This window comes from Tenrec ecaudatus, chromosome 7 (assembly GCF_050624435.1).
Source record: "Tenrec ecaudatus isolate mTenEca1 chromosome 7, mTenEca1.hap1, whole genome shotgun sequence".
Classification (NCBI taxonomy): Eukaryota; Metazoa; Chordata; class Mammalia; order Afrosoricida; family Tenrecidae; genus Tenrec; species Tenrec ecaudatus.
In genome coordinates this window covers 107,357,418-107,369,266 of record NC_134536.1, presented here as the reverse complement: position 1 = coordinate 107,369,266, position 11,849 = coordinate 107,357,418, and positions in this window count along the sequence as shown.

The window sequence follows — 11,849 nt, the reverse complement described above, 5'->3', positions numbered from 1 at the left end:
CTACCTCCTTGATGTGCACACTTTTTTTCTATCAGCAAATCTGGATGTGGTGGCCTTTTGGATGCTCCATCAATACAAATAATTATTTACTTACATCTGAGAATACTTAAATCTTCTATGACCTTTTCACTAGAATGTCTCGCTCCCTAATCTATGGCATATTCATGTACAAATATTACAATTATATTCAAATTCCTGAAACAACAAGGAAAGCAACGCATTCACTATAGAACCGATTCCAACGTATCGTGAACCCTGCATTGCCACAGGAGACTGCACTTCACAATATTCTCCTGGCCGTTACCTTCCGGAAGAGACCACCAGGCCTTTCTTCAGACGTAGCTGTGAGTGGGTTTAAGCTGCTAGTCATTTAACTAGAAGCCCAGAGCCGAACTGTCTGAACCTCTTATTCGACACACAGTTGACTTTAAAAATAATGCTTGCTGATGAATGCATGTTTGCCATACTGCCATTGGTAAATCTATGTCCTAACAGAATAATAAGTGACCTAATACTTCCCTGGGCTTCAAACGAAATACAACTTGTATGGTGTGGTCCGCATGGAGACCAAGTGTGTTGCTGTTGTTAGTTGTCCTTGCGTTGGCCTTGACCTATAATGTAGGAGATACAATGGTACTGAGTTCCGGCCCATCTTCACAACGATTGGTATGTTTTAGACCATTGTTGCCGTTCCTGCGCCAACCCACCAAATTGTAAATCTTCTTCGTTTTCATTGACCCGCTCCTTCGCATGCATAGTCCTTTCTTGTGGAACTTCCCCCTCCTAGTGGGAAGGTAACCCGGACTAATCATCTCATTACAGTCTTATTCACTCTATTCAAATGTTTCCACCCAGGCATTTGACTGGACTGACAGAGGTTATGGCTCAAAGGGTAATAGCACATAATTCAGTGCTCTGCACAGGTCTTCTGAATCCTGTTCAATCCCTGCAGGTCACCTGCCAAGTTCCTGCTGTAATTATCTTATATTTAGGATCAGCAAAATTTTACCAATGTATGATATTAGTGATGTCGTTCGGTAATTTCCACAGACTGTTATATATCCTTTCTTTGGAATGTATACACATATGTATCTCTTCTCTTAATTGGCTAGGTAGCTATCTTTCAGTTTTCTTGGTATTGATGACTTCTTTTTCCCTGCATTGTGTGCATGTGTTGAGACTTGGTAAAATGTAGAATGATGTTGATTGTAGCTGTATTTATTCATTTTTCAATACAATTATTGAATACTTAAAAAATTATTATATTGGAGCTCATACAACTCTTATCCCAATCCATGCATGCATCCATTGTGTCAAGCACTTTTGTACATTTGTTTCCCTCATCATTCTCATAACACTTGTTCTACTTGAGCCCTTGGTATCAGCTCCTCATTTTTCCCATCCTTCCCCACTCCCCAACCCCCGTGAACCCTTGATAATTTATAAGTTATTATTATTTTGTCATATCTTACACTGTCCGACGTAAATTTTAATTGCATGAGAGGATCTGGTCTCCCTGGCGAGAAGCTGGTATCTCTGTATCAAGCCCATAGTGCTTCAGATTAGGCTTAATTTCCCAAATTGCAAGCCATCTCTTGGACTTCTCTAAATAAGCGGAGCAATGCCTGCATCAGGACACAGAACACTAGTTTTTTGAGCCACTCGTTTCTTGTCTGTCCTGTGAAAGGGCAACACTGAATAGAAGGAGGCCAGGTGAGGCATTGCTCGAGACCTGTAAGCAAGGTGTAAATAAAGTCTAAGGAGAGCTTATAGCTAAGGTTCTGAATATATAAACTAAATCTTACACCAAAAACCTGAGGCAAAATATAAATGGTCAGTATTACTTTATCTTTAAAAATGAGAAACAAACATCGACTCATAAACTATCTTGTGGTTTTGTTTCTAGATTTCAGTGCCTTCAGGAATTTATATCAGAACATGTTTTAGTCACTGCCCCTAATATATGGTCATTATAAATTGGTATTAACTCATTGAGACTGAGTTTGCTTTGATTGTTTTGTTTTTTGAACTAATAGAGTCATAAACTTCCTACTTGTACTGTATTAATTTACTATTGCTTCTATAACAAGACATCATAAACTTGATGACATAAAATACACATTTATGCTCATATTTCTTAAGGTACAAAATTTAAAATCACTCACAATGAGCTAAAATCAGGTGTAAGTAGAAACTTTCCATCTGTAGACTCTGATCAAGGAATACGTTACCTTGCTCCCTTCAGCTTTCAGCTTGCATTACTTAACTTGTAACCCTTTCTTTCATCAGCAAAGTAGATCACTCCAACTTGAGTGATTTTAAATTCTCCTGCATCGGTTTCAAAGTCATTGACTCGTCACATCTGAAAAGAACCTTTTTCCATATGAGGAAACATAACAGAGTAGGGTGTGCACATATTTGAGAAAGCAAACGTTCAGCCCCAATCACTCATATACTTTATTTTCTTCTTTATCCTTATGATTTCCTTTTGTTATGAAGAAGAGATAAGTTTTAGTGAATAAAATGTTATAAGGAAGAAAAATAGAATATATGTTCAAGACAGATAGAAAATGCTGGAGATTCTGCCGATAGAGTAGAATGCTAATATACCAGTGATGGGACTCTAAATATGTACATCCAAGGTAGAATTCAATATAGTACTACCTCCAACAGAGAACACACATTTCATATGATTCAGCAATCCAGCTGCTGTGTAAATCCCTTAAAGAAGTCAGTCATGAAACCAACAGACACCTGTACCCTGACGTTCAGTTTGTTACTGTTCACAGTAGCAAACAGATAAAAGGGACTAAATATTATTGACACACAATGGAAAACAATGTATACCCCAAAGCAGTGAGGCAGCCAGGAGGCGTATCACAGCTGGTGCACATTATAATGAGTCAAATTCACCAATCACAGTCAGGTGTTCTAGGACACCACGGGTTAAGGAGTAAAAGAAAACCACTACAATGAACACTCTCATACTACAGGGAGCTAACACTAGAGATTGTCTAGGGGCTGGGCCACAGGGAAGGAAGATAAAGCAAGGGGATAGACCGGTGACAGGTGTGAACCTGGCTGCAACGGAAGATTGTAGATCACAACAGAAAGAAGAGAAATCAAGAAGCAGGTGAAGGATAACTGTTGGTTCGATTAGCAGTTTAAATTGATGAATATAAAGTTGATTCTCTGAAATGAAAACCCTCACCTAATTTAGAATTAAGATTATTATAGAAAAAGAATAGAATGTATGCTTTATTGCCTGATGTGCTAATAATTTCCTTGAGAAAAATTATTCTAGACGAGTCCCAAGGTGTTAAAGATTAAAGATGCCCAATTGTCTATTACGTTCAAGATGTTATTCCCTCCATTGCCCCACCCCTCACCCCACTGCCCATCCTCCCTGTGGCATGTTCCCTGACAGCCCTGGCCTCTGTGAATCACTACCAAATGCCACATAACTCCCGACTCGTAAAGGAAATATCTCACGTGGTTGTTGGTGCTATTAAGACACAAATCCAAAGTCAAACCCAATGCAAGGTCCAGAGCCAGAAGCCTAAAGAATCAGAAAGTCCATGCAGGTCTTCTTTGTTCTGCCAAAGCCAAGCCAAGACACCGAGTCACAAAAAGCATGGCTTTAATGGAGGTGTGATTTCCATTTTTCAGCTGACCATATTCCCAGGGAAAACAAAGGATGGTGACTTAAGTCACACTCACCTGTACACTAGGGTCTAAGATGCACCTGACTTGAATCCTACCACAGAGAACTTCCAAAATGGGGTCATATACAGCACCCCACTTAGAATCTACAGCACATCACATTGATTCTGGAAAATGAGAGTATGGCTTGAATGATCATACTAAGTAATTGACTATATCTCACCTGACTCTTATTGGACCTGGTGGACCAAGTACCTATTAGACAAAGAAATGTATATGTCAACAGCCTAATGAAAACTTCTGGCCAAATCAATCAGTGAAACGGAGTTCGCAGGTATTTTTATACTCTAGGGAATAGAAGAGAAGACCTTTCTCTAGGCTCTGTTCTGAGATTAGTACTTCAAGCCCAGACGGTTATTTTAGAAGTAATCAGAGTCGAAGTTATGTCTGTGGCAAAATCATCAATAAAGAACATTTTTATATATATTTATATATTTTTTACTAGCAGCGATTAGGCTGAAGTCAGCTTGGGAGCTAACTCAAAGGAGGAAAACATAACAATAAAGCTAATGGGGAGGTTGTAATAAATTAGGGAGCTTGTAAAAGGGAACTTTTGGTGACTTTTAAATGATCTGCTGCTGCATAACAAAGACTCTCACAATTGAATGACTTAAAGGGCAACAGTTGTTTTGTTTGTTTTCATAAGAGGGCTAGTGGGAGTTAATTGGATTCAGCTGAACAATCCAACAATCCTTGATCTCATTTGGTGTCTCCACTACTTGCAATCAAGTGTTGGCTCAACTTGGCATCATCTGGAGGTGTATCTGGGACTCGGAATTGGTGAGAATTTTGTCATTTTTCATACACTTTCCCGATCTTTCCAAACAGTCTCCCTAGGTCGCTTGTCTAGCAGCACAACCAGACTTCAAGCACAGCTACTCAGGGTTTTCAGAACAACACAGACAGACACTACTGGCCGCAGTGTTTCTGCTTAGAAGTCCTAGCACAGAAGCATTTATTCCAGGACTGTATTTCGGTAAAAATTAGAGGGATACATTATTCCAACTGATGAAAGACTGAAGATTGATCCAAGACATGGGACTTTCTCTGTTAAAACTGAAAAATGTTTGGGCAGAAAAAAAGCAGGAAACGGCAATTATTCTTAAAAAGCAACAACGACAAGAGAGGAACGGGAGTAGCGACTGACACCTCTGGCAGCTGGATGCTCTGTACAACGGCCTGCTCTCACAGGACCAGGGATAATGCAGCACCAGATATTTTAGCTACAGAGATTGGCCCAGTTTTCCTTATCTCAACATATGGCATAAGTAGTATTTTAAGTAATTTCAGATGGCAAAATGAGGTTAAAAACAATGTATTTTTCTTTTCATGGTAAATTAGTTTATACATGAGTTTGGATTTGAATGACATGCTTCACCCCTCCCCTCCCCCCACTGCACTGTTCTTTCTTGAGGGATTCATTGCTATAGATTTGCCTATATTTCTACTTGCCTCTTTTTCCACCCAATTCTCAGTCCACTCATTGTTTTAGGTATAAGGTACGAAGGCCACACTTCACTATATTGTGGAATTTTTAAGAGTAGATATCACGCTTATTTTTGTGGTAGCCAGCACACAATTTAGCATTCAGGATGTTCAGCAAATGATCTGAGTAGTAAATTCAAAGTATCGATTTTATTTTTTGGACTCCCAGTGGGATATTGTGCCATGTGGCTAACCCAAAGGTCAGCAGTTCAAATCAACAGCAGCTCCAGGGGAGAAAGATGGTGCTCGCTATTCCCACACAGATTTGCCATGTTGGGACCTCACAGGGCACGTGTACTCTGCCCTACAGCGGTCACAGTAATTGGAAATTGCTCGATGGAAACAAGGGTTTTGGGGGTTTTATTTTGTAGTTTTCCTTAATTATACAGCACGATTTCCCAATGAGCAAGTATTGCCTATTCCTTTAACCTCCTCACTTTCCAAAGATGCTTATGTAATTATGCTTACAAAAATAAAGAATTTAAAATTAAAAAGTCTGAAATCATAACCCCCCAAATTGCCTGCTGTCAAGTCCATTCTCAGTCATAGCTACTCTATCAGATGGGATAAAGCTGTTCCCTAAAATGTCCAAGACTTTATATATATAGTTCAGCTTAGTGGATTTATTGACTGATAAGCTTCCTACCTAGTTCAAGAAATAAATTTGACCACCTCCAGAATCTCTTTCCATGTGTTGCAAGCCTAGACCCCACTTCCTTGATTTTTATAGTTTTATATTTTTGTATTAAAAAAATCATTTTATTGGGGCTCATACAACTCTTATCACAATCTATACATGCATCAATTGTGTAAAACACACTTATACATTCATTGCCCTCATCATTCTCAAAATTCTCGCTTTATGCTTGGGCTCCTGGAATGAGCTCCTCATTTTTTCCCCACCTCCCTCCCTACTGCCCCTCCCTCATGAACTCTTGATAATTGATAAAGTATTATTTTATCATACCTTACACTGCCCAGCATCTCCCTTCACCTGCTTTTCTGTTGCCCATCCCTCAGGGAGGAGGTTATATGTAGATCCTTGTAATCGGTTCCCCCTTTCCACTTCCCCTCTCCTTCCCCCCTCACGGGATCACCACTCTCAGCACTGGTCCTGAGGGGTTCATCTGTCCTGGATTCCCTGTGTTTGCAGTTCCCATCTGCACCGATGTGCATCCTCTGGTCTAACCAGATGTGCAAGGTAGAATTGGGATAATGATGGGGGGTGGGGGGGAAGGAAGCATTTAAGAACTAGAGGAAGGTTGTGAATTTCATCAATGCTATACTGTACCCTGAGTGACTCATCTCCTCCCCACTACCCTTCTGCAAGGGATGTCCAGTCATCTACAGATGGGCATTGGGTCCCCATCACGCACTCCCCTCATTCACGATGATATGATTTTCCCCCTTTAGATGCTTGATACCTGGTCCCCTCAATCCTTCGTGATCACGCAGGCTGGTGTGCTTCTTACATGTGGGCTTTGTTGCTTCTGGGTTAGATGGCCGCTTATTTACCTTCAAGCCTTTAGGACCCCAGATGCTATATTTCTCGATAGCCAGGCATCATCAGCCTTCTTCACCACATTTACTTATGCATGCATTTGTTTTCAGCATTTTTTATGGGGAAGGTGAGCACACAATGATGTTTTTTGTTCTTTGGTGTCTACTACCTGATCCCTTCAACACCTCATGATCACAGAGGCTGTGTGCTTCCATGTGGGCTTTGTTGTTTCTCAGCTAGATGGCCACTTGTTTACTTTCACACCTTTAAGACCCCAGATGCTATATCTTTTGATAGCTGCACAACATCAGCTTTCTTCACCACATTTACTTATGCACACATTTGCAAGACTTTATATTTTTATGGAGTCAGACTGATTTAATTTTTCTGATACCAGAACATCACAACTCACTGCACCAAATAAATCAAAAAATACTTCATAGAAAATATGAATAAAATACAGCTGTCTGGATATTAAAAATAAGGGCTTTGAAAATCTAATATTTGTTGTCTTAATTTTAAAAAATTGAATAATCAATTGAACAAATGAAGTTCCAGTGCCTTTGAAAATAAAGTGGAATTTATGAGTCAAATATGCTCACAGAATCAAGGGTTCATGAGGGAGGGGCCAGTGGGGAGAGGGGAATAAAATGAGCTGATACCAAGGGCTCAAGTAGAAAGAAAACGCTTGAGAATGATGATGGCAACAAATGTACAAATGTGCATGATACAATGGATGCATGTATGGATTGCCATAGGGTTCTACGAGCCCCCAATAAAATGACTTAAAAATGTGCTCACAAAAAGGAATGAGTTTTCTGAATTGTATTAAATATTTGCAAGTAATGAGTGTTATAATCATGTTTAAAGGAGCAGTTAAAAAAGATCATTCCTTGGAATGAAAAGGAAATACTACGTCTTTCTTTCTTTCTTTCTTTCTTTCTTTCTTTCTTTCTTTCTTTCTTTCTTTCTTTCTTTCTTTCTTTCTAGAAAAAGGCATATGAGAGAGAGAGAAGTTACCTCCCTGGCACAGATTTACTTCTAGGAAAGAGCTTTGAGTTCCTTAAGTGGTATGAGTGGCGATACCAGGAGAGTGGAGGGAGCGTGGAGTGGAAAGGGGAACCGATTACAAGGTTCTACATACAACCCCCTCCCTGGGGGACAGACAACAGAAAAGTGGGTGGAGGAAGATGTCAGACAGTGTAAGATATGACAAAATAATAATAATTTATAAATTATCTAGTGTTCATGAGGGAGGGGGAGTAGGGAGGGAGCGGCAAAAACGAGGACCTAATGTCAGGGGCTTAAGTGGAGAGTAAATGTTTTGAGAATGATGAGGGCAATGAATGTACAAATGTGCTTTACACAATTGATGCGTGCATGGATTGTGATGAGTTGTATGAGCCCCTAATAAAATGATTTAAAAAAATAAAGAGACAGTTACCCAAAACCAACACATTATTGCTGCAGCAGCTATCTCAAACAGTCCTGGGACTCATGCCACAACGACTCAGGTATCTCTGTTTAGAGAGAGCATAGCACATATTTTATAAAATAACAGTTTGATGCTTATAAATTGTTTGTTTTATACAAATGTTTAAATAATTAGCACAAAAATATCTTTTATCGGTTTTCATTCCCTACAATGTGGGAATACCCACAATACGTTTAATTAGTGAATGTTGCTAAACAATACATTCCTTAATCCACTCGTCATTGCCAAGAATAGTTTAACAAAGACTTATTTCACTAAATTTCATTGAGGAATATAAACTTCTATATAGATTTTTTCAAAATTCATTAGCAAATTATATAAAATTTATTTGTTTTCAATATTTTTTTCTTGTCCAAAAACATAACTTTGCTGGCAGTCTACTATTTTGGTCCTTTTTCTCATGCAGTATATCCTTTTCAGTTGTATATTTAACATGGATTTTAGTTGCATTTTAACATCGGAGTGTTCATTGTTTTCTTTACAGAAGCTTATACAACAGATGGTACAAATGGCTCAACATTTATTTATGAGACTGATATAAACATGATCTTCCAGAATGTTAACTTTTTGATATTTTGTCAAATTATGTCAATGACATTTTATAGAAACTCAGAATGTATGAAATAACTATGGTTTTCTTTATTTTCAAAGTCTGCTTTTTAATCTTATCAATGTATGGTATAATTGCTTGATTTTCTAAAAATAAACTTTTTCTCAAATCTTTTCTTCTTTCTTTTAAGGCATTTTTCTTAATCGTGTAGTTTTGGTTTCTCCTATGTATGATTCAATGATAACCCCCAGATATTTAACTTTCTCTCAATCTCTGCTAATAAAAATTACATAAATAAAAGATTTTAGTCCTGGACCATTTCATCATGTTAAAAAATAATTGGAGACAATGGAGATAATTATTGCACCTTTAAATTTAAAATATGATATCAATGCAGGTATATTAAAGCATAAAGTTTTGAATACAATACAAGTGGATACATTTTTAAACAATAAAAATACTAAAACACTTTTCAAATAAAAGTAACATATTTTAATATATCTGATATTTCATTTATTTATGTATGCATTAGTGCATATTCCATAGAGGCTATGCTGAGACTTTGTTCTATAGAGTAATCTTAGTAAGAAAATGTGATACAAAATCCATAGTCCCATTAAATTTCAATACCAACTTCATAGTAGGAAAGGTCTACTCACAGAAATCAATGGTAGGGAAGAAGGTTTTGTCCGAGGTAAGCAAGAAAATAGAAGTCAGGTTATGATGCTTATTCTGGTAGGAGATATGTGTGTAAACTCTTTTCATTATCTATTACTTTAAACTGAAATGCTTAGTGTCCATAGTTAGGTTAATTATGTGTATAAATAAATCAATCATGAATCTACTTTTACATAATTCAAATATTTATATTACATAATTCAGTGACCAAGCTCTGTTCCTGGTATATTTGCATAGTGAACCAAGTTTGGAGAATAGTTGGAAGTAGTCTAATAGTTTCATCTCAAAGTGATAATTATATAAATTATCAAGGATTGATGAGGGAGAAAGGGTAGGGGAGGGAGGGGCAAAAATGAGGAGTTGATACCAAAGGCTCAAATAGAAAGAACAGGTTTTGACAGTGATGGTGGCAATAAATGTACAAATGTGCTTGACACAACGGATGTATGGGTTGTGATAAGAGCTGTAGGAGCCCCCAATAAAATGATTTTTTAAAAATAGAGCTGGAAACACATGGAATCCAGGACAGATACACCCTTCAGGATTAATAATGAGAGTAGTGACACCAGGAGGTGAGGGAGAAGGTGGGAGAGAAATGGGGGAATTGATCAGAATGACTGAGATATAACACCCCCTAGGGGGATGAACAACAGAAAAGTGGGTGAAGGGAGACAGTGGTTGGTGTAAGACATGAAAAAAATAATAATTTATAAATTATCAAGGATTTTTGAGAGGCAGAAATATGAGGAGCTGACACCAAGGGCTCAAGTAGAAAGAAAATGTTTTGAAAATAATGGTGGTAACATATGTGCAAACATGCTTGACGCAATGGATGTATGGATAAGCGTAAGAACACCAATAAAATGATTTTAGAATAAATAAATAATGGACACTGTAAGTTTTATGGGACATTGAGGTCTTCCTCTTTTTTGCTCACTTTCATCAATCATGGTGTTCTTTTCTAGGGAGTGGTCCCTCCTGAAAAAATATCCACACGATGTCAACCATCCCCACATCTAAATATGGTCTGGCTGTCCTCCGAAGCAAGGTAAAATCATGCCTCAAGCAGCACATGTATATTTCATATTCTTTACCATCACCATCATTCTTCAGGGTTCCTTGTTCATTGTCCAACTTTTGCAAGCATGTGAGATAGTGGAAACCATGATGGGTTGGGTCAATTCTACCTAAGTCCCCAAAGTGAAATCTTTACTTTTAAAACGGTCATTGTTGCAGATTTACTCACTGCAATTCCTGTTTATTGGGCGTTGAATGTGATTGCGGCACCTGCATATTGAAAGTTGTTCATGTGTCTCCCTTATATTTTTCATTTTTTATATGGCTTCAATAATCCTTAGGAATTTAGATTCTTCACTGCTTCCCAAATCATTATCTCTAGAAACTTTTTTTAAAACCTCAATTATCCTAAGTATAAAATATAAGATTATATAAAAGATATCATTTTCATCATGAATTTCATAATGTTTTGATACCACCAATAAAAAAGATGAGAATTTTTGTTATCACTTTATGTATTATAGGCAATTAGTGTATGTTTACTACTCTGTTTTAAAAACATTAAAGTCTTAGTTTAAATTTATTCAGCTCTAAAACACAAACATGCTGAGGAATAGGAGTAGGTGTAAAAGAGATTCTTAGGAAAACATAGGAACCAGTGAGAGTTAAAATGAATGTCTAATTATTAAGGAGTAAAAACTGGAAGTAGAATAGCTTTAGAGGTGTTTGCTTAGAAGAAAATGCCTGCATAAATGAATTCCACTGCTGGGAATTGAGAAGTGGAGGGAGATGGGTAATATCAAATAAGAAAAACTGAAAAAACAACAACAAGAAGAAATAGTATTGATTCTATGTATTGAACCCAGGAAAATAGAGTGGTGGTAATGTCAAGGAATACTACTTAGGAGAGTGAATTCTCAAAATAAATCTATCCAGCTTACATGCACATGGAAAGTAATCCTCTTACATTGTTCTTTCATTTGCTCCCTCTCCCAGCCTTCTGTAAGTATATCAGCCTAAGGGAGAACCTTATGAATTACCCCTGTGAAAAATAACTTCAAATGTTTTGTCTGCTGCATTATGGAAAACTTACATACAATCATAATCCAATGTTCTATAATTAAGCATACACCAAAGTAAGGCCAACAGGCACGTTTTTAAATAGGAAGCATTTAACCCGACAAATAATTCTTATGTCATTCAATATGTTTGTGGGACATTCTGCCTCACAGTCAGTTTATGTGTTGTAAGAAAAAATATATACATATATATCATATCATCCTGAACAATAATTTATTTTTATACTTTCCTTTGAAATGCATATGTTATGATATAAAGCAATATTTTATGACCCTTTGACTGAAATATTGGAGCTTGCCCATGTCTTTCTCAGTTTAGGG